The 23,421-nt window shown below is 45.5% G+C and overlaps 1 protein-coding gene and 1 pseudogene across 4 annotated transcripts in view; both read left to right on the forward strand.

Moving 5' to 3' along the window:
* Positions 1 to 23,421, forward strand: part of FRY (FRY microtubule binding protein) — a 344,350-nt gene that overhangs the window by 99,694 nt on the left and 221,235 nt on the right. The window lies entirely within an intron of this gene.
* Positions 5,704 to 5,819, forward strand: LOC118609707 (annotated as a pseudogene).

Below are 23,421 nucleotides of genomic sequence, written 5' to 3' on the forward strand. Positions count from 1 at the left end.
CTTCCTTTCCCACTTCCTGTGTCCTGGGTGATAACCGATGTCAGCTCTCCGCGTGTTCATCAGGTTTCATCACGTTTTCGAGTCACTTCGCTTTGTTAATGTATTCTGCTTCTGCGTGTATGAATGGCCACAATTATCGGACAATTTGTTTTTGGCCAACACAGATGTATAGAACCAAAACTTTCTAAAGCATGCCACTTTCTCTGGTATTATTGTATATGCCACAACAGCAGGGAATGCGATCGTGTTTGTGTAGCAACGGGGATGCTTAGGCAGAAAAAGGGACTCCGCATAAAGAGTGAACCGGAAGTTTGTCGGAGAAGAAAGGTGAATTTCCTTAAGTTATTAATACAGTGACAAGTCTATGCAACGTGTACGTTAAATAACCAGGTTTGAAGTCTGGCTCCTAAGAAAGCGTGTCGAAATGCCAGTTCTTCTTCGATGTCTGGAGTAGATTGCTCGCCTGATGAAACAACGTAACAAATATCTCAGGACTAACCAGCTCTACAACCGCCGGCCAGCTCCTGCAGGCAAGGACTTCATGTGTCTGGCACAAGCCTACGTATTGGACACTGGTGCCGTGTAAATATTTAATAGCAGTTCCTCCCACACCTACTCCTGGCAGGTCTAGCCTTCCTGACCTGTCATGTCCATAATCAAATATGCATTTCCACGTTAATCATTTGAGGTGTGGTGCCACTCGGAGGCTGTTTCTTGGGATGGTGGCTTCTCCTCCGGGTGTGGGGCGTGTGCTGGCTGACCGGAATAGAGATAATTAGCTGCGAATATCAAACAGCACTCTGTTTTTTCTTTCTTTTAAACATCTCTTCGTTTTTAGACAGAGATGACTTGCAGAGTGAGCTCTACCTTCTCCTAAAGGAAAAGCAATCGCGCATTTAGAAGCTACGACGTGACCTGAACTCCTTCGCCCAGGCTCCGCGTGGCGAGGGCGGGGCTTTGCGAGGTCACTTTACCTGTGTGGCAGTGAGTCAGCTCCTGGGCTCATCACACACATTGTACGTGGTCGCGAAGTCCTACTGGGCTGCCTATTTCCGGATGTCCTCGCATGTGGGCTTGTTAACTCAGCAGAAACAAATCAACTCATTTCTAAGTCTATCTTTCTGGTCAGTGTGCAAAAGGCGCCGGTACCTAAGTATTTAATTTGTTGTCCGATTTTTTTTCTTTTTTTGGAATTTACCCAGTCAATATTCGTTATATAGAAGACGAGAGTCCTTGTCACCACACATGGGAATTCCAACTCACGCACACGTAGAAAAAGCCAGCTACCCAATGATGTGACCTTTAAAAGAACAGCAGCATTTAAAGTGATTAGAAATAAGCAAAATCTTCCGGCTCTGGGAGACGGAAGTCTGCTAGTTGTGTGACCTCTGTCCCTTGGTTTCTTTATCAGTAAAATGGGGATATTATCGTTCTGTTCACTGGGAACGAGAAATGAGATGCAGACGTGAAGGTCCACTGTGGTTCCAGGAGTTTCTTGGGCTAAGGGACGCCACCAGGCCCCTGCTTCAGGTTTCGTCCCGGTGGGCCTGTCCTCACCTCTGCTCACACATTCTCTCCCGGCCCATCCAGGGACTCTGGCCACAGGTTCGTGTCTGGCCACGTCTGGAGCTACCGCCTTTGCTCCTGTGAAATGATTGCTGTTGTTGCCGCGGCGACACTCATCACACCCAAGGCCGTCTGCCCAAAGCGGGGTGATCGAGGCCCCGGAAAAATGCCGCACGAGTCCTTTCAGTTATAGTGACCCAGCTTCCTCTGCTGTGGGGAGTTCCCAGCCAGCAGACGTTGGGTTTGTGCACATCGAGCTCTCTGAGGGGGACTCGGGTGAACTGAAAAAGTTCTATGGCCCGGGGCCAACATCAAGGTCATTTCTACCTGTAGTCACTTTTGCGAAGTTAATCGTTCAGGGACGTGAGCCCCGGTGAGGTCTGGGGACAGGAACAGAGAGGAATGTGGTCCCACTAAGCCTCCACAGTTGGGTAACCTTCAGCACCCAGCAGGAACCACTGCGCCTCCCATCACGATGATGTCCACCTACATTAGTCTCATGTTTAAATGATGAGTGATACATATATGCATGGATACGCCCAGGAGAATACAAGCCATTGATACTATTTTTAAGTGCCGTACATTTTATTTATCCCTCTGAACACCTTTAAAAATGTAGACTTCTTACAAGGAGTCCCCAGATACTAATTTCGACCGTTCCATCATTGACTAGGGTCGCCTGGCCTAATTTAATCTCCATTTCTACATTAATAAATCGCATTGGTTCCCACACCCCACCAATGGCTGTGATTCATAGAAGAATCACACACCAGATCAATCGTCCATTCATTCTCCAAACACTTTTGAGTGCCTACTACATGCCAGGCGGTAGACTAGAACTCGCTCATAAGCGTTAACTTCTGTTATTTCTACAGAGCTGTCTATTTCTCCCTCCAATTCTGTTAAGATTTGCTTCACATTTTTAGGAGCTCTGATGTTCAGTGCATATGTTATTATTATATCTTCTTAGTGAACTGACCTTTTTATCATTATATAATGTCTCAATTGTTTCTCATAACAGTTCTTGGCTTAAAGTTTATTTTGCCTGATATCGGTTTGCTACCCTTGGTTACTCTTTAGGTGGAATATCTTTTTCCATCCTTTCCTTTCAAACTATTTGTGTCTTCAGATACTTAGATCTAAAGTAAGTTTCTCGTAAACAGCGTAAGGTTGGATTCTGGTTGTTGTTGTTTTAATCCATTAGACCAATCTACGTCTTTTGAATGAAGAGTTTAATCCATTTACATTTAAAGCAATTACTGATAGGGAAGGACTTACTAATGCCATTAAAAAAAAAATTTTTTTTGTCCTACAGCTTTTTCGTCCCTCATTATCTTCCATGCTGCCTTCTTTTCTGCTTAGTTCATTTTTTTTCATAGTGACATGTTTTGATTTCCTTCTCATTTCCTTTCGAGTATATCTTATAAATATTTTCTTTATGGTTACCATGAGGATTACATAAAGTATCCTAAAGTTATAACAATCTATTTTAAACTGATAACAACTTAAGTTCAATTACGGGAAAATTCTACTTGTCTATGTCTCTGTCCCGCCTCCAGTTTACATCATCAGTGTCACAAATTACACCTTTATATATGTGTACCCGTTAACATAGATTTACGAATATTCGTAAGCCTTTGTCTTTTGCATCCTGTAAAAGAATCGACGCGGAGTTGCAAATCGAAACTACAAGGGTCCGAGTTTTAGCGTTTGTCCACGTATCGGCCTGTACCAGAGGACTCACAAATTCGTGTGGTCCCCACCGTGCCATCCCTTTAGTATTTCATGTAGGGCAGGTCTAGCGTTAGCTCCTCGGGCTTCCGTTTATCTGGGAAGGCCTTAATTTCTCTCATCTTTGAAGAGCAGTTTTCTGGAGATAGTATTCTTGTTTGACAGTTTTTTCTTTTAGTGCTTTAAATCTGTTGGCCCATTGCCTTCCAGCCTGTAAGCTCTCTGCCGAGAAACCCACCGATGCCTCACTGAAGACCTCTTGTGCACGACAGGCCACTTTTCTCCTGCTCTTTCAAGATTCTCTTTTTGTCTTTGACTTTCTGCCGTTTTAAGATTATAACGTGTCTCCATGAGGGTCTCGTGGTTTATCCTACTTAGAGTTTGTTAAGATTCTTGTATGTATATATCCTTGCCTCTCTTCAAATTACAGCCATTTTTACCGTTTTTTCCCTCAAATAAATTCTCCACCCCTTTCTTCCTCTATTTTCCTTTGGGACACCCATAATACATCTATTGGTCTGTTTGTTGGTATCTCACAAGTCCCATAGGCTCCCTTCACTTCTCTTCATTCCGTTTTTCCTTCTGTTTCTAAGATTCAGTGATTTCAAATGACCTGTCTTCAAGTTTCAAATTATTTTTTCTGCCTGTTTGATTCCATTGTTGAATCCCGCTAGTGAAATTTTTGGTCCAGTTATTGTTTTGTGTGGCTCTATAATTTCCGTTTGGTTATTTTATTAAATATAATTTTGATCTCTTCATTGATAGTCTCACTTCGTGCATTTTTTCGTGAATTTGTTTAGGCGTCTGGCTGTGTCCACCTTCATCCCATTGAGCGTACTTAAAAAAAAAATAGAAAAATAGTTTTAAAGTCTTTGTTAAGTAAGTTCCAACTCTGCATTTCTTTAGGTTTGGTTTCTGGAGATTTATTTTTTCCCTTCGAATGATCCATATTTACCTTTTATTTTTATTTTTTGGTACGCCTTGTGATCTTTTGTTGAAAAAATCCTTTGAAAAACTTTCTTCTCACCCAGCCTTTGCGGCCTGCCTCTGCACAGAGGAAGAGCTCGACTAATCAGCCTCTTGGACTTTTCCTGGGGATATATATTCCCTGCACTTGTGCATATGATTTTTATACTCGCCCAATCTCCTATACACACGGCCGCTTATAGAGTCTCATCCCTGTTTCTTCTCAAGGCCTTAGATGTTCGACTATGTATTTTTTGCAATCTCTCGCAATCAGCTGCCCGTGGGTCTGCAGTTTCCTAAAGCTCTCACAGGCTATTGTACCCACTCCTGTTTTCAGCAACTTCTAATCCAATATCCAGAATATGCCTCCATTCCTATCCGAGCTCTGAGTCAGGCCAGATCAAAACCAGTCCCTCAGACAATCCTGAATGTTGCGAGCAAGTTCCATTCCTTTCTTCTGTCCTCAAGGAGGGACGAGGGGCTGAGTGGCGTCCTCCCGTCCATGTCGCGCTGTTCTGGCGTGGTGGTGGGTCCGGGCCAGCAGAAATGCCACGAACTGTCCTATCGCTTCTTCGGTCCGTAAGTTGTTGTTTGTTTAGCATTTCCGTGGGAGAAAGAGGGCCTGGAGCTTCCTCGTCTGTCATCTTGCTGATGTCACACTTACTCATTAGCTAACTTGGAAGCCAAGGAGGAAGCGAGACACTCAACAAAATGACATAAACACTTTTGTATTTTAGAAAAAATAACTCTTAAGGTTACACATCTTTGTACAAAAGAAAATAAACTTCAGGGCAAGAGAGGGGCCATTGGAAACTTGCGTGTTGGACTTAGTGAGAACTAGTAAGGGCCTGACCTGGACAGATGATACATTCAAGGGATACTTAGGAGGCACAATGCCAAAGCTCGGTGTCACGAGTCTATCGGAAGCATGGGACCGAGATGCGAAGATGGCGTGGAGACAGAATAGACACATAGATTTCAATAGCCCTGTGGTTTGAGGCAAGTTTCTTAGCCGATCTGAACTTCATTTCCTCATCTATAACGTAGGACAGTTGTGAAGATAAAGGAGGTAACACATATAAGAGCCTAGTATACAGTAGGCGACTAATACGTGAGTTTTTCCCCATCCCTCCACCCCTAACCAGCATCACTGGATTATTTATGGTGATTCATGGATAGCGATACTGCTAACTGAAATATAGAATAGGCAAAGTGAAAACCAATCTTTTAAACCTCTGGGTTTTTTTTTTTTTTTAACTCCTGCTCTTCAGTAATAATATATACTAGACAGGCTCTATATACGGAACTGTTTGCATTTGCGTTTATCTGTCTCAAACAAACTTTGCTAAGTGTCCAAAAATTATAATCTGAGGATGTTAGCACGTCTGCTTTACACTCAGAAGGTCCTGGGTTCATACCCCAGTGGAGCCACAGTTCATGGTCTACGGCCATGCCACCCTGAACAAGCCCGATGTCTGATCTTGGAAGCTAAGCAGGGTCAGGCCTGGTTAGTACTTGGATGGGAGACCACCTAGGAAGACCAGGTGCTATAGACATAAATAATCCTAATGAATAATAATAATAAATATATAATCTGATTCCCAGAATATTCCCCCCCAAATTAGTCAGGAAGCAAGGTCACTTTGAGCATCCTGGTTGGATCCATGTTATTCAGTAAATTCAGAGCGAAGTGATAAAAATAATTTCTGTCTCCTGGCTCTTGAGCCAACACTCTGTTATCAACTCTAAGGCTTTTAAAAAATTCTCTGAGAATTTTTCCAAATGGCACTAATTCGACAGATTTATAGTCATGTAAATATACTTCTGCATTCATGATGACAGTTTAGATGTTATGTTTAGAGATTATAAAAGGAAAATAGAAAAAGGAATTTCAACTAGCTTTTATTTCGCCTTTAGGCAATGATCTTTTCACATCATGTTTCTATAGGCCAGGATTCAAATTGCTATGGCAGAGAATGTTGGTTTTCATGCAACTATTATTTCACATGGACTATATATCTAGCTTAACAAATCGTAATGTGGTACCTTGTAAAGGATGAGAAAGGATAATTTAAAAAATCTATCTTTGAGGGATTTAGAGTAATCAGGATAATGTGTTTAGCCCTTGAACTATCGTTATGCTCTGCATCAAATTTTAAAATACCATTATGTATACAAATATTCCATTCTGGTAGGAGAAAAATATCTTGGCTTGTAAAATATGAAAGCTGAGAAGTTGGGGTGATCCAGGCTTCGAGCTGGGGAGTGACGTGAATAGTGGTGCCAAGGTACCTCACGTTATCTCCTCTACGTCCCCCCACACACCTTCCCACACCCCCAAGAAAGGACATTGTCCAGAGTCCTGAATTGGATTAATCATATTCTATGTTTTGAATTATTTTCCAGAAAAACAAAAGCTATTCAAATATCAAGCAGCAGCATCCAATTCTTTTCTTCTTATGCTCTTGCCGTGGTACTTCTCCTGCATCTCATCCCTCATCCGGGGAAGCAGCCAGACATGTCGGGTCCTAAATACTTGTCATCTCATGTTATAGTTCCTCACAATCACAGAACCTTCTAGTTAGAAGGTAACTGAGAAAACCGAGGCCTGGGAGGCCCGCCGTTCCAGATTATTATAATAATTCTTATTATGATCCATTGTTACGCACCTCGAGATATGTCCACAACTACCATAATAGTTGGTGGAGTGGTAATATTCCCTGAGAGCTGATAAACTCACCCAGTTACCTGCGATTGGACATTTGTTCCTCTCTAACAATACTATGATGGAAATATTTTTATATCGAAGGGACTATTTTCATGGCTTCCCCACAGCTTTTCAGAAAGGGAATTTCAGAATGAAAGCCACATCAGTTATTTACCAGTAAAAGTATCAAGCAGCCCAGACACCCAGCACTATTTCGGTGGTTTCTGGAGGCCCTCACCGGCTGGACGATCAGCCCCGTGGGGAAAAGCCCCAGAGCCCACAACTCAGGCAGGGTCGCGTCTGAGGAAGAAGCCTGGTCCGCGCCCCATTGTGGTGCCGAGTGACATCCGGTGAAGATGGGCACCTGTGTCACAGCTTCACACGAAGGTCCGGGGGACATCGTCAGCATTTCCGAGGGGGACTTCATGTTGAAAACCTCAGCAATTTAAAAAAACAACCAACCGCAGCTAGTGCCGCTGAGTCTGGTTCCTGGCGCAGGTGGCTCCAGAGCCACGTGAGATCTAAACTTTTAGAAACATGTCGGAGAGGAACTGTTGCTATGTGGGGCGGGGACCATTTGTATTTTTGTAGTTTATGTTCAACACCATACGGCAAGCACCTCACACAGTAACAGCCACACAGCGGGCGCCAACATGGTATTTGTGAAGCCGTGGGCGGCGTAGAGAGCACGTCCTCAGAATCAGAAAGATCCGGGTTTGAAACTTGTACCTCTCGCTTACTATCGGGCCTTGGACAAGTGACTCAGCCTCTCCGAGCTCCAGTTTCCTGGTATGAAATGAAGACGATATGGTTCCCTTGCCTGGTGGCATACATTGCTTGGGCGTGTAACGATTAGCAGGAGGAGATAGCACGGGGGAAATCCGAACATTGCCTATGGCAGAAGAGTCTCGGCCAAGAGGAATTAAATAGGTAAGAAGACAGGAGAGAAGTGTACGGGAGACATCACTTCACCCCGAAGTGAGAGGGGTGCAGGTAAAAGAAGAACCGAGCGTGGCAGGGACCTGCCGCAACGTGACGGGGGGCCCAAGAGCCAGCACGTCCAGTCCTTACAAAACCGATGCGTTATTTCCCGCTCGTTGCCATCGTAGCCCCTTCTCTGGGCAATCTCACCGTTTTCTTATTTCCCCCTGGAAATGCTATACTTATCAGTCGCATAAATAATAAACAGCTTTCATAACATAGGGATTTTGAAGTATTGACTTTTAGTCGATCCTGCCATTTTCAGAACATGTGGAATTTATTTTGAAAATCTCACTTGGCCTCCAAAGTGCTTCCTAGAAATCTCTTTAGAAGGTCAATTTGGCGTAAAATAGAATTTACATTTTGGTAGGACCCCTAGAATCCTAATTTGTCCCTTGTTTTGGGGACAACGTACTCCATCTCTGTGTGTGTGTGTGTGTGTGTGTGTGTGTGTGTGTGTGTGTACGTGCACACACGTGTAATTCAATAAAATCCTGCTACATATTGCAAGGGCTCAGTGAGGGCTCTTAAAAAACAAAAACGAAAGAGACCACGGCGCCCACAGCGGCACTCGGCTCTCCCCGTGCTGACCCACTCGGCGCCCCTCCTGGTCCCCTGTTTCCAGCTCGGGGACCACTGACGACGCTGAGCGCAGAGCGTTTCTTTCTGGTTTTGCGAGCGCTCGTCCATCATTTAAACAGCGCCTCCAATCTCGCAAAGTCTGCGTGCGACCCAGGAAGGAGGCCGGTGACTTCCGCGCACACCCCCTAGCTCTCCACCGTCAGGTCAGGACGCCAACTTCTTCACCTCTCCCGAGAATGAATGTGCCTTCTCCTTGAACTCATGTTTTATTTGTGGTTCATCTAGCTTTAGGGTTTTTTAAGTTAAAAAAAAAAAAAAAAAGATAATTACGAATACTCCAAAAAGAAGGAGTGAAAAAATACTGTAACAGACACCTAGGTACCCACCCTCAGAATAAAACAGATGCTAATAACAAGAAATTAAGCCTCGTGCATGTGGCTGAATCTCCGTGCCCCTCGCTCCCCCATTCTTACCCCCGCCCCAAGAGATAACCGTTGGTCCCCGACGGTGGTGTTCTTCATGCTTATGAAATGCTCTCGTAGCTGTACTCCATTGGTACAAATCCACAAAAATATATCTTACTTCCTAGGTAAGTCCTAGGTCCCCAAGATCAGCCTCTGCTCCCCGAGTCCTTTCCACCAGGGCCACTGTCATGTCACCTCATGTCTCCTCAGGTCGTCAATTCCTGGGGAATTTCAGGAGTTCTGTAATTTCCCCTTCTTTCTTTCAAACTCCATTATGCATGTTCGAAATTGCACACTGCGCCTTAGTCGGTGTATCTGATTTTAGCAGCATGTTTTCATGTTATTTGCTCTGCCACGCTGAGGAAACCAGAAGTTCTAACTTCGCTTGGACGACGCTCATTTTCCTGAAGTAGCCCTTCCCCGTCCTGCGTTAATTTGTGGCGGGACTATGCAGAATACCATGCGTCAAGACCTCCATCTGGAACGGGGGGCTTCCCAGGCCTCGGTTTCCTCAGTTAGCTTCTAACTAGAAGGTTCTGTGATTGTGAGGAACTATAACATGAGATGACAAGTATTTAGGACCTGACAGAAGTTTTTACGACAATATTAACATGTTAGCATAAAGCTGCATAAACTATTTTATAGCAATTTGAGCATAAAACAGTATTTGTCTCTTCTTTTGTCAAGAATACTTCCCAAAAGTGACTGTAAATATTTTCTTTAAAAATCCACAGGTGACCATGAAGTAACACTATATGTTTAGTAAGTGAAGCTGTTGGTTCTAGCAAATTACCTTGACATTTGCATTCTCTTCCCTTAAAAACGGGTATTTTGTGTTTCTCTCTTGACAAAGCTTCCTTCGCCCTTATCCGCCCCTCAGTCAAGGCCACTGCCAGGCTTTTAATCAGAAGCCACTTACTTCGTAGGTTGAAGAAGATGAACCCTGACTGGTTATTGGAAGACTCAAACTAGAAATCCCAATTGGGTAAACTTTTGGCTGAAACATTCTGTTCCGACCGTCATTTCTCCTTTTAGAAAAGCTGGCAAGGCACTTCGTCCCCTGGGCCGGTCACACCTATGTTTTCCCAAGTCTCAAGCCTCTGCTACAATTGATGGGTTGTTCGCTTATAGGCCGTGAACGTTGGGCATGGAGTGGGCTTCTGGCCAAACTGAGGAATAGCATTAACTCAAAATTCTTCCTGTTTACATGTGTCCCTGTGAGATCTGCGGAGATAACACGTGCCTTGAGCTCCACCACCCGGAACCGCACGCCGGTGCCCAGTCACGGGACTGTCACTCAAACTCCCGCCCCTCGGCACCCCGGGGCTGAATGAGGCACAGTTGACAGGCACAGCCCCGGGAACCACTGGCGTCCCCGCCACCTGCTCCCTCCTCCCAGCACTGAGGTTCGTCTCCAGTGTTAAACCACGACTGAAACGTGCTTTTATTTTAAAAATATAACTGCACGTTTGTATTTCCCCATCGGAAACCGCTTCGGGATACATTTTATATCCCTTGGAGGGGTAAACAGAAGCTGAAGAAAACTGATTATGATGGGAAATAAGGGGCCTGTTGGAAGGGCGGGGACCACCCCCCACCCTCCCCACACCCCACCCCACCTCCAGCAAATGCTTCTCCCGGAAGTTTCCAGGAGCCCTGGAGGCCGGATCAGGCCTGAGCGCCTGGGAGGAGGGCGAGCCTGTGAGGCCCCGCGGGCAGCAGGGCCGGAATTGGGGCTCTTTTCTGGACTATGGCAGCCGTGCTCCCTCCCCTGTAGATTTGCTTTCCGCTGTTTTGGTTACCCGTGGTCTGAAAATGTTAAGTGGAAAATTCCAGGAATAACCGATTCGTAAGTTTTAAGTCGCAGGCCGTTCGTTCTGAGTAGCGCGGTAAAACCTCGGGCCGTCCCGCTCCATCCCGCCCCATCCCGCCCAGGACGCGACCCGTCCCTTTGTCCAGCATCTCAACACTGTGTACGTTACCGGCCTGTTAGTCACTTAGCAGCTGTCGCAGTTATCAGATCCACTGTCTTAGTATCACAGAGCTTGTGTTCAAGTCACGATTAGTTCACTTGCCCCAAGACACACGAGTGGTGATGGCGGCAGTTAGACGCGCCCAAGTCAAAACTGGTAATCGCTTCCTTTGAGAGAGACGGCCTGAACGTGCGGGAAAAGCAGAGCGGATACCGAGTCTGGTACCATCCGTGGTGTGAGGCATCCGCTGAGGTCCTGGGGGAACATATCCCCCAGGGTAAAGCATCAGAGGGACATCAAAGCCAAGCGACAGGAAACCTGGATTCCAATCCCAGTTCTGCCTAAAATGCCATCACGTGACGTAGGGCAAGACACAGAGTCTGTGGGCCACAGCGCCCCCGACTGCGTGGTCTGCAGAGGTGGATGCGGTACCGACCGGGCTCTGCCGCTTCACGTGGAGTGGACTCGCTCAGCGGACGCCTTCCAAACACAGCTGGTCTCACTGCTTCCTTTAGTGCAGGGACGGATGCCACGGCCGTCTGGCACGCATTCGCCTCCCTGATTTTCTCGGACACCCTGTTTTCATCTCACTGACTTACGCTGGGGATCGAGTGACCGCTCCTCTCTTCGCTGGAAGCCATTCCATTTCCTCAAGATTCATTTCCTCGTGTCTTTACAGCAGTTCACTGCTGACATTGACTTTTTAATCCTTCTCATCTAGTTTAGCTATCAGCGTCCCCGATGCCACTGACCCGTATCTAAGTCCATTTATTTGTTCGTGCATTCACTCAACAAACATTAAGCATTGCCAATGTTCCAAACCCTCCCCAAGGCTTGGGACCGAGGTTGCGAAGTGGACAAGAATACAGTTCCTAATAGTAATGACATGGGCACAGCACTCCACCAGAGGCGAACAGGTATCACGGGACCACACACGAGGCATTTCTTTGCTGTGTTTCCGAATCCACTTTTAGCCCATAAACCATACTGTAATCATAACTCTTCACTTGTTTTCATGTTATTGAATGATTTCATTCCGCCTCATGTCAGTTAATCACTGTAATATAGTCATTTACTCCTCCATCTGGTTTCTTCAGAAAGTGGTACTTAGATTTATTTGGTTTTTTCCCCACAAACGGATGTCAGAAAAATGTCAAGAAGTCAGCTACATCTGGAAACCAATCTGCAAAGAAAAGTTGCTCTCTAAGGCACTGTGCTTATTAGTAAAGACACACACAAAAAATTACAGATAACAGTATAATAGCCAACCAGTTATATTTAAGGTGCATTTCCTCCAATACATTCATGTCTTCGATGGCCTACTCTCAAAGTATTCGAACGCCTAGCTGTGTGGATGCTCTGGAGATGTGCGATTTGTTTGGAATGTAGCTAAAAGTCGAAGAGGTGAGTTTGTGATGAAGAAAAGCAGAAAAATAAATCTGAATGGAGACGTGGTGCAGGATGGCAATTAAACCTGTATAGTTTAACTAAAAATAGGGGAGCACTTAAATTTGAGCCAAGCATTATTTAGTGAAAGGTGGTAATTGAAGGTTAACACATTTATCAATGGTTAAAAACAGCATAGAATTCGTTAGATTCAAACCGCTTAACCAAAGTGAAAGTGAGGAAGGATGTTAAAATAGAAAACACAGTGTGCGTGATGGAAATTATATGGAAATGTGAAGTATTTACACTGAGACGATAATAGGAGCGCGCGTTAGAAGGGACCACGCGTTGGAAGGAAGCTGGGTGGCGCCCCGAGCTGTTCCTCCTTCCAACCCAAGAATGCCCCCCAACACCCCCAGCACGTCTGTTCAAGCGTGCAGTGTTTCTGTGACCTCTTCCAGAAATTCTCAGAGACAAGGAGCTTCGTATAGAAAGTCAGTCCATTCCATTAGCGAGCAACTCTAGAAAGTTGCTAGAAGGTTCTGCTAGACACCTTTTCTCATACAGTAACAGAATTCCCCTCTACCTGTGCCATCTGCCTAGTTCTGTGCTCTGAAGGCACACGAAGGTGTCTGGTCTTTCTTCACTGCCGCAGCCCTGTGCGAAGACTTGAAGAAACTGGTCGTGATCTTTCTAAGTTTTTCTTATCAACCAAAATAGCATCCAGTTTTTCAATCGGTCTTCACAGAGGCTTGTTTCCATACTTTTCAATATCCCAGCTCTCTGTTCCTGTAGCTCAAAATTATATTCACCTTGCAAGGGTAGTCCTAACATGCTATCGTTTGTAAAGTGAGTTTAGTATTTTTATTCCCAACCTTACTGAGCTTTGGGTATATCTATTCTGTTTTTATTATTATTATTATTATTATTATTATTATTATTATTATTTAATTTACAAACACTACTTGCGTACATGCTAGTTCAGGCATAGTACTGGGCCCTGGGGACAAAGGATGAATGAGATCCTGGCTGAAGGGTTTTTTGATGTTCCAAGGGGAGTGACGCACATAAAAGTAATTACAGTATGACATGCGATGCCTACCTGGGGAAACTGGTAAATGCTAATCATTCATATATTCGCTAAATACATAAATGTTTACCAAGAACTTTCTATGTGCAAAGCACATAAATAGACACTCACGTGTATGATTATGAATCCTCTAAGCATGGTATCAAGTCTATCTTATTCAATATTATCTATGGAAGTTTAATGAAAGATTTCGTAAACTTCCTTACTGTATTTCCTTGATCTTTTAATCCGGTAACATGAGAAGAGGTCACTATAGTGCATTGGTTCCTTTTCAAAGTACTTAAAAACTGGTTATATAATTTGCTCTGGAATTTGGACATAAAATCCATGTTACAGTTATGAAATTTCTAGAATATTCTTTCCCCCTTTCTTTGGAATTGACCACTTCTTCCTTTTGTTGTCATTTCTCCAAGACTAATAACAGCATGTTATTCTGTGATCAATGTACAGTTTTTTCAGGGTGCTCATTTTATGATTTATTTGGGTGTGAAGCCTTGAACTCAGAGTGACTGGGTGTTCTCTATCTCTTACTTATAGCCGGTTTATTTTCTCTAACTCATGGCCGTTGTAATTTAAAAGTGAGGTTCACTGACTGAGAAGCCAGAGACACGAAATCTCGAGAGGAGTTCGGCGCTCTAACCACAGTCCTGAATCCATCCTTGTTCATTCCGTGGGTGTTTCTGAGGGTGAACCGTTCCAGATGCTGACTGTGCCCGTACCTCAATGCGGGCATCTGTGGCTCAACAGACAAAGCATTCCTTTGTGTTCCTAATTTGGTTCATTCTGGGCTTCTAGCCTTCCTGACGTAGAATGTACAAATTCGGGCCACTTTAATGTGACTTCTTCATTAAACTTTTGTGTATCTGCTTCTGAAATTCTGAAATTCTGGCTCTAATTTGCCGCCCTATTAGCATCTTTTCATATCTGTTTTTATTTCTCATTAGGATCATTTAGGACTCAGGTTCAGAATATTTTATTTTGAAGCCATATTCCCTTTACTCTCTGGCCAAAAAAAAAAAATTGGTGCTCATCTTTTCTTTGAGAGATAAGAAAAAAACTATATAACATAACTTAAGGTAAATCATTGGGGAAAAGAATACAAGGCTGACGTGGGAAGGACAGACAGGCCCGGGAACAGCACCGGGCCGAAGCCAGTCTGGGCCCCACACCCAGGCTGCTCCTCATCGTAAATATGCTTGCTGTTTTTCCTTCAGTGTTTAACCTACTTTTTTGGATACACATTTTTAATAGAAAATATAGCCATATGATTTAAAACACAAAAAGTACCTCCCTCCCTCCCTTCCCCACCCCTCATCCACCCGTTCCCGCCTTCCCTTACCCCACTGAGGTTACTACAAATATTTTTTTGTATGCATATACAAGAAAATATAAATGTATATTATCATACCCCTCTTTTAAGCAAAAGGTAGCAGCTTATAAAAATGGTTTTGTAACTCGCTTTCTCACACTTAATAATCTTGGGTATTTTTTTCATATCAATACGTAGAGAAGGTCTTTGCTGTTTCTCAGAGGTTCATGTCTTGTATTGGGATACATATTCTGTTCTAAAGTGGATTGCAGGCATGTAGAATTGGGATGGAAGTCGCCATGTTCTAACCTCCATTTGGTCCGTATCAATTGACACTTCTGCCAGTAACTTCTGAGAGTACCTGTTTCACCGTAATCTTAGCAGTGGAACGTATTGTCCAACTTTATTTATTATAAGAGCTTATCATGAACACATTTCACAACTAAAAAAAGTTTTTCTTCCTCTCCCCGATGCCCCTCGCTGGGAGATTTTTTCATACCCCTCACGGAGAACACACACGGCCCCCCTCAGTGCCCCTCCGATTCAGAGCAGAAGGCGCCTCCCCGAGTCCTCGGCCTCGACCTCACCCTCCCTGATCCATCAGCGCTTAGATCCTCGGTCACCCTCGTGCTCCTCTGCACCTTCTGCTTGTCACTTTCTGTTTCCTTCCCTGTGGCCTTGAACATACTCCCGCGCCCATTACTAAAAATAAGACAGACAGACATAGCTCCGCGCCGCCGCGTCGTCTCAAAGGCAGTGTGCTCAAAAGTGGGCCCACCCTCCCATCGACACGGCGTACGCCCCCACGCTGTCTCAGTTGGTGGCATCGCCGTTCACTTAATCCCCCAACTGGACGTGGGAGAGAAGTCCTGGCCCATCTCTCTCCGTCACCCCCCAAATCTAATTGGTGGCCATCGGTGACCTCCTAAATATTCACTGACTCTGTGCAGAGTCCCCGCCTCTGCTGCTGACCCGGCTCAGGCCTTCCTCACTTCTCACCTGAACGTTTGCGAGGTCTTTTAACCCATCTCCCTGCCTCCGGCCTTGTCCCCTGTAACCCATCATTCACCAGCCACGTGCCCTGAAATGCGGATCGTACTCGCCTTCCTAAAACCCTCCACACGCGTTTCCCACCTACAAGAATAAACTGCACCTGCCTGGCTGCTGGTCCCTCCAGCTCTCCCGCGGGGACCAGTGGCGACAGCCCGCCCACGCCCTCCCCGCCCCCGCACCTCCCCTCTGCTCCCCGTGGCTCCCGCTTTCGCTGCACTTACGATACCGGAACCATGTACGTCATTTAAGAATATTTAATAAAAAGGAAAAGGAAACGGGCACATTGATTTTCATAATTTACCATTTATTTAACATTTACTCTTTAACCTGGTATGTCCAATTCGTTACCATTTTAACGTGTGATCAATATAAATTACGATCGAGGTATTTTACATTCTTTTCTCGTGCTGACATCTCTGGAACGTGATGCGTGTTCTGTCACCCCGTCTCAACCACCACGTGGCACTAGGGGCCGCCATATTGGATCGTACCATTCAGAGGGTGACCCCGCGAGGACAGAAACCATGTCTCGTGTCCCCGGCATGAAGCCCACCGTGCAATAGAAACTCAGTGAACGTGGTGGTGCAGGAACCAAGGGAGCAAACTGCAGCTCGACGTGCACGTGTGGTAAAGGTCACCTTCGTGAAGGCGTTTGTGTCCCTTCTGTTCAGCTTTTCCCCATTCTGCCAGGGCATGTTTATTTCTAGAGAGTTAGGTTTGTTGCAGCATAAACAATGCAAAAGAAGGTATTGGTATTTAGCTTTCTAACATCTGAAGCCAGATCTTTTTTCTTTCTTTCTTTCTTTCTTTCTTTCTTTCTTTCTTTCTTTCTTTCTTTCTTTCTTTTTTTTTTTTTAAGAAAGAAAGGGGATATTTAGATTTTTTAGCCCCCATCGACATATCAAAATTAGACCTTACGGACTAAGAGATATACTAAAATCTGCTTATACTTCAACATGTCCTAGAAAGCCCTTAATACCTACCTGACCTTAGTGAAAATAAAAGAAATTTTGTACATAGTGTACATAACTAGATGTATAATATAATTAGGATTTAAGAATACATTAACAAAAGAAGTATTATTATATCGTTCAATGATTTTAAATGAATGTCGTTAAGTGATTTTAATGAAACAGACCTGGTTATGTGGCATTTTGATAAAAGCTAATGTGCTACAGGACAAAGAACAAAACTCGTAATTTTCAAAAAATTGAACTTCAGAATAATAGGATGCAATAATCATAGTCTAGCTTTTAAAAATCATACTCTAGGTTTTCTAACCCCATCTATTCAAAAGATTCTTAGACACACGGGTTCTTTCTCCACCTCTGACCTCTTTAAAATGTTGTAATGCTCTGAAAATATGTTGTAAGAAAATAAACATCAGAGGAAGAACGGAGGTTGGCGGCCACTGAGTGAAGACAAAGGACAGTTTGTTGCTCGTTTAGTTACTGGAAAAGATCGTTAAAGCCAGGTGGGATGCACCTGGTAAAAGACAGCACCTGAGCAAACTGGTACTAAATTTAGGGAATGCGTACAAGTCTGTTCCAGACTCAGAACTTACCTGCCCAGCCAGGTACTTACCGATCCAGCCCCTCAAAGGGAACTTCCCCCATGACTATACGAGGTGTCACTTAAGGACTCCAGGTCTGATTTTTCCTGCATGTTTAATGGATGTAGTGTTAAGCTTTGAATAATTATATCAAACAAGTAATGTTTGATGGTGGGATGTATCCAGTCTACCCTGAAAACTATCCTAATGGTCCATATGAGGGAACGACTTCGCAGACATTTCAACGTATCAATAACTAAGAAATTCTGTCAGCCTGTAGGTTCATGCTGGTGGTTCCTGGGGGAGGATGCAAATTCAAGGTGAATTAGAAGACGTGGTGTGAGATGCCATTTGTGAAATCAGAAACTGAACACCTTATTTAAATTCTTAGTTTTCTCATCAAAAAATTAGGTGCTCGGCTTAGCATTCTAGAAGAAAGCAGCACTGAGGCTCCTTTTGCGTTTCCGTATGATCTTATTATTTGGCATTTATGGCACGTATATGTCAAGTGCTACATCCTCCATTTTCTAACCCAGGCGTTTAGCAGGATGTCAGCTTTCGAGACGGACTTGCCAGGTGCACACACTTGGTACCTGCTGCGTGGCAAGTCGAGGTCACCCGAAGCTTCCGTTATGCCCCTCAATATCTCCATACTCCATCCCTACCAGACTGGCGCCCAGAAACAGTCTGAAATGTTTACAGAGAACTCGTGGAGCACAGCGTCGCATCAAAGGCGCAAACAATCAAGGCTTCTGTGTGCGTGCATGTCCACTCCTAACACTACAAAAAGTCTTGCTGTCGCCCTTTTCATGGGATGAAAAGGACTACCTTGGGAGAAAGGATTGGGATTTATCAAGAACAGTCGCCTGCACTTTCTAAGAACTGAAAATATGGGGTGTTTCTTTTGGGAAGTGGGGGGAAGGTTGGGGGGAATCAATCCTAAAGACTGGGCCTTCTTTCTGATGAGCTGTCGAGAGGGAATGGAGTGGATGTTTTGGTTCGGGTGGAAAGTGGGTTGAGAATAAATGGAAGTGGAGCCATTGATCGCCTAGGACAAACCTCTCGCTGGAGCTGTCATAGCCACAGGGGTCCTCGGATGATAAAGGGAAGAGGAGGAAACACCAGAGGCCAGTAAGTAACAGTGCGGGCAAGAGCTGGTGCTGGCTCTGCATTAACTGGGGAGAAGCACACATGACCTGCCCGTCAAGGGTGGTGCACACTGATCACCCTGGAAACAGTATCGGTGGCTCTCCACTGCCAAGGGTGAGGAGATGATATGGTGGACTGTATCCAGTAAGAATAAAACCTACGTGAGAAAAACAAAGGCCAGAACTTTGATTTCCCCAGGAGATGAAGTCTGGGTGGGCAAAGATGACAGTGTCCCAAAGGACAGGGACAGGCCCTGGGAGATGCTGGACACGTCTCAGTACCATCTCTAGTCACACACCAGTACCCTTTTCTGGATGAAAGTATTTTAACCAAAAACAATTTTGAAAAATATGGCGTGATCCAGTTCATTTCCCGTTTTTTTTTTTTTTTTTCTAGAATGGTGTTTAGTATGCTTGTCATGAGAAGGAAATACTTTCTTTTAGGTTCATTACCTGGACCACAGTAAACAGATGATGTGGAAATTTACCTGACACGATAAAGTACATTCTGGAATGTAAATGACCCTGTCTCCATGGTATTCTGTCTGTGACTTAACTATTGCCTGTTTATACTGATTTTCCCAGCCCCTACAGTGTATGGGAAGAATGTTTTAATCTCAGACTTAGCTCTGACCAAAAAAAAAAAAAAGAAATTTCCACATACTATGTTGTTTGGTTAAAGGTTTTTACTTTGAAATTTTTTGCATCTGGGTTATGTTTTATCTACTGATGGTCCCAACATTATTTATGGAATATTTGGAATATTATTGGTTGCAATACCAGGTCTTTCTTCCAGCTGCATTAAATTTGTTGTTAAATCTGTTTATTTCTAACTTCAACTAATATGTGTATATATATATATATACACATAATATATATATATAATTTCTATAAGTTCATTTGTTTCTTTGCCTGATCTATTTGGATATCCTTGAGTATTTCTGGTTCCTCAAACATATTTTCAAACTTGTCTTTTATGTACTTAAACAGAGTAAATAGAGTTATTTTGGAGTCTGTATTTCCATTATTCAAAATCCTTTGGGGTTTGTTTCTGCTAATTGTTCCTTATGATGCTTTGTTTCCTCATGTACTTAGTTAGTTAGCTAGTTAGGTTTTTACTGTGAACTATTTATTTTCCTTGGTATTTTACGTGGGACAATTCTTCGAAACTTGGACAAAAATGTCTTTTTTCAGAGAGGTTTGCCATTTGGGTCTGCCCGAGGGCATTACCCGTCAAGGACGCTCAAAGTCAAATTTTTGGTCTGAAATACTTTGGACTAACCATACAGTGTGAGTTTGAGTTGCAGACTAACATGAGGACTGGCTTTTAAATCTAGATTTTTCAGCAATAATTCTGTTCTTCTCTGCCTAGTGCCTAGATTTGAAAGTGTATAGTATTTTAGTCATTCCCGTGTGTATGTGCACACGCGTGTGCACTGCATGCGGTGTCATCTTCCACGCATTTATATTGAAGACCTAGCCCTTTGCACTGTCAACTTTGCGTCAGAGAGGGACTCATATTAGATGGTCCCCTCGCCCCAGGGGGCAATTGCATACTTTCCACCTGCCCTTGTGTGACTGCGAAAATCAAAGCCAAAGTTGTTGTAAGTTAGCAGGTGTCCCCGGGGGAAAGCTCCTGCAGGGCCCACTTACCTCTGAGTCCCTTCACTCAGGTTTTGGGTTGAAGAATTTAAATATTTTATCCAGAATATTAAAGTTGTTTCCAGCAAGAGGGTGAACCTCGTACCTCTTGGCCACATTACCCAGAGCAGAAGTCCCTTATGGGATTTTTACCAACTCCATCTTTTGTTTCAAATTCGGTACAAATTTGGTCACACTGGCAACTTGTAGGAAAACAACTGATCCAATAAAAATTAGGAAAACAGGATTAAGCAATCCACCGAGTCCTTCCTCTTAGAGTATACTGTCGCGCAGCTGAGTGACCTGCACAGTCTCTGTGCCATGTGGACGTGTACCAGGGGTGGTAGGGGGCCGGCGTCGCTCGGCGGCCCGGGCGGCCTCACGGCCAAATCACTGTCACTCCAGGAGGTGCCCGGGCCCCACCTCTCGCTGGGCAGTGACCAGACTCAGTAGCGGGCTGAGAGCCGTCCCCACTGCAAGTGCAGACAGTGGGCAGGGATGGGAGCGGGGGCGGGGAGGATGTTGGGGATTCGCGGAGCATCATTCCAGAGAAGAAGCTCAAAGAGCGAAAGGCTAATAAATCTTCTGGCAGGGGGGCGCCCCAGGAAGCGACAAGAAAGATCGAAGGAGTTACTTAAGCCTCTCTGCGGCTCGCGAGGCTCTTGACGAGGTACAGACCTCGACTCCGCCGCCCCCGCCCCCGACCGCGACCCCCACCGCGATCCTGCTCCCTCTCGCCCCCGCCCTCCGACCTCGACCTCGACCCTGCCCCCGACCCTGACCACGATCGCGACCCCGCCCACGACCCCGCCCCGCCCCTGACCGCGACCCCGCCCCCCATGCAGCCTCCCGCTCCGCCCCCGCCCCTCCTCTGCCCCCTCCCCTCGCCCGATGCCAGTGATGTTGTAGACAGACCTCTCTGTAAACATGGGCGTCTAGATCTTTCTCTGCGGAGCAGTTTTCATAGCCTTGTGAGCAAGACAGGACGATCGTTCCAAGATTTTTAAATTACCCGGACCAGCTGAACGCTTAGGACATTGACAGTACTTAGAGGCGTTTATTTACTTTTTCATTTTCTAAGTAAGAATAAACCACTGTAAACGAGTTTCTGCTATTGTATCGCTTTGCTGCCTAAGAAGCCGCCCCAAACGCGGGGGCTCGAAGCGCGCGTTTCTCATTTGTCACGCTCCTGTGTCAGCTCGTGTCCGGGCCTGCGTGTCCCACGATGCCCCCGTTCAGCGTCCGGCCCCAGCGCGGGCAGCTGGGACGCGCAGGGCCTTTCTCCACTTGGTCTCTAATCCTGGGATCCTGGGAGGCCCGCCCAGCCCTGCGCATGAGGTGGCCCAAGGGTTTTCAGCAGCGAGAGAAACCCTGAGGGCAGAGGTCCCACTGCCCAAAGCAGGTCACACCCGGATTCAAGGGATGGAGAAACAGCTTTCTCTTCTCGTGGAAAGAGCTGCTAAGTGACATTGCAGAGTGATAAACTAGGAGGAATTTGTGACCATTTATGCTGCAGTCTACCACAATTATCATTATTCTGTCGAAAAAGAGCATCTTACCAAAAAAAAAAAAAATACACATACACGATCCTTAAACGTAAAATATTTAGCTTTATGAAAAGAAAAACTCGCCACGCTGTCCCATTTTAAATGATTAATACCGTGGAGTGGTGGCAACTTTATCCCTGTCAGCATTATTGAAGACAATGGTGTTTGGAGCTGTGAATCTGGCAGCGTGGCCTGGGATTAGAGAAAGGGTGGGGAGACTCCAGGCAGGGGAGCCAGATAGGGACGCAGATTAAAGATGGTGACGAAGCAGGAAGGAGGAAGTGAGTGGCTACTGAATAATAAGGAAACTGGGAAATGCGATAAATAGGATAAATAGCTTGGAGTAGGATTTGGCACCGGTATAGGATGAGAGGTGCATGTGTGTGGGGTGTGCGTGTGTGTGTGTGTGTGTGTGTGTGTGTGTGAGACAGAGAGACAGAGAGACAGAGAGACAGAGAGAGAGGAGGGTAATGGAGTCCTAATTCTATGACTTCCATTTCGGATAATCCAAAAATCTGATAATTGCCCGTATAGGTTTTCTATTATCCTGTGACACATGGCCACCAACAGCAAATTAAAACAGCACCCGCTTATCAGTCACAGTTTCCTCGGGTGGGGAGTCGGGCATGGGTGAGGCCTGAGCTCCACTCAAGGTCTCATGGGCCAACATCAAGGTCTTGGCCGAGGCCTTTGGGAGAATCCATGTTCGTAATTGTTCAGGTTGTCGGCAGAATCCGGGTCCTTGCACCTGCAGGACTGGGGTCCCCGTCTCCCTGCCGGCAGTCTGCTGGGGCTGTGCTCTCTCCTCTGGGCCAGCCTCACTCCTCCTCCCGTGCCACCCCCAATCTCCACGTCAGCAGTGGCACGTGGAAGCCCCTGGTGCTCCATTCCTTCTGCTTTCTCCTTCTGCCACCAGCCCGAATGCTCTCGGCTCAGAAGGGCCCGCGTGGTTAATCACGCACACCTGGATAACCTCTCTATTTTAAGGTCATTTCTGCCAGAACGTGACCCTGGGAGTGCTATCTCGTCAAACCCATGGGTTCCGGGTACTGGAGAAGGATGGGTTTGGGGGGAGCAGAGGCGGCAATTTTAGAAATTCTGCCTACCACATCTCCTCTTAGAAGGAGGCAGTGACCTAGTTAAGGAGAATTTTCCATGAAGGTATAATTTCATGGTGAAGTCACATCGCCTCACAGGGTTATTGCTAGGCTCATGGATGTGAAGAATAGGAAATGCATTGTAAACGGAAGGAATGGGGGCCGAGCCCAATTCACCCACCTGGACCTGGAGACCTGACCCCAGCCCTCATGGGCTGCCTGGTCCTGAGCAGGTCGGTGGCATCCCGCAGAGCTCTCTCCTCTTGGAGGCTGTATTACTTGCTGCCGCTAGGTGTCGCTTACACGGCTTGGGGCAGGTAAGCACCCTGTGGCCGTTTCCTGTCTCCCTGAGCTGACCTGGGCTGACCTCTGTGCAGCCCCTATGTCCTGGGTTCCAGAATGCGTCCCTCGGGGATTCAGAAGTGGGGAGCCATCTGGAGCAGCCCAGCTCTTCCGAAGCTGTGAGCCACACATTTCGCTGGGTGGGGTGGAGGGTGGGGTGTGAGGATTTGGGTCTGGATGCCTTTGTCACCCTTGAAACCTCCTTCCGGAGAGCCTGTGGCCCAGTCGCTTTGGGGGTACACGCATTGCTTCTCGCCCCCCCAGCCTCGAAACAAGCCAAAGCGAG

Source organism: Rousettus aegyptiacus, unplaced genomic scaffold (assembly GCF_014176215.1).
Source record: "Rousettus aegyptiacus isolate mRouAeg1 unplaced genomic scaffold, mRouAeg1.p scaffold_m13_p_11, whole genome shotgun sequence".
Lineage (NCBI taxonomy): Eukaryota > Metazoa > Chordata > Mammalia > Chiroptera > Pteropodidae > Rousettus > Rousettus aegyptiacus.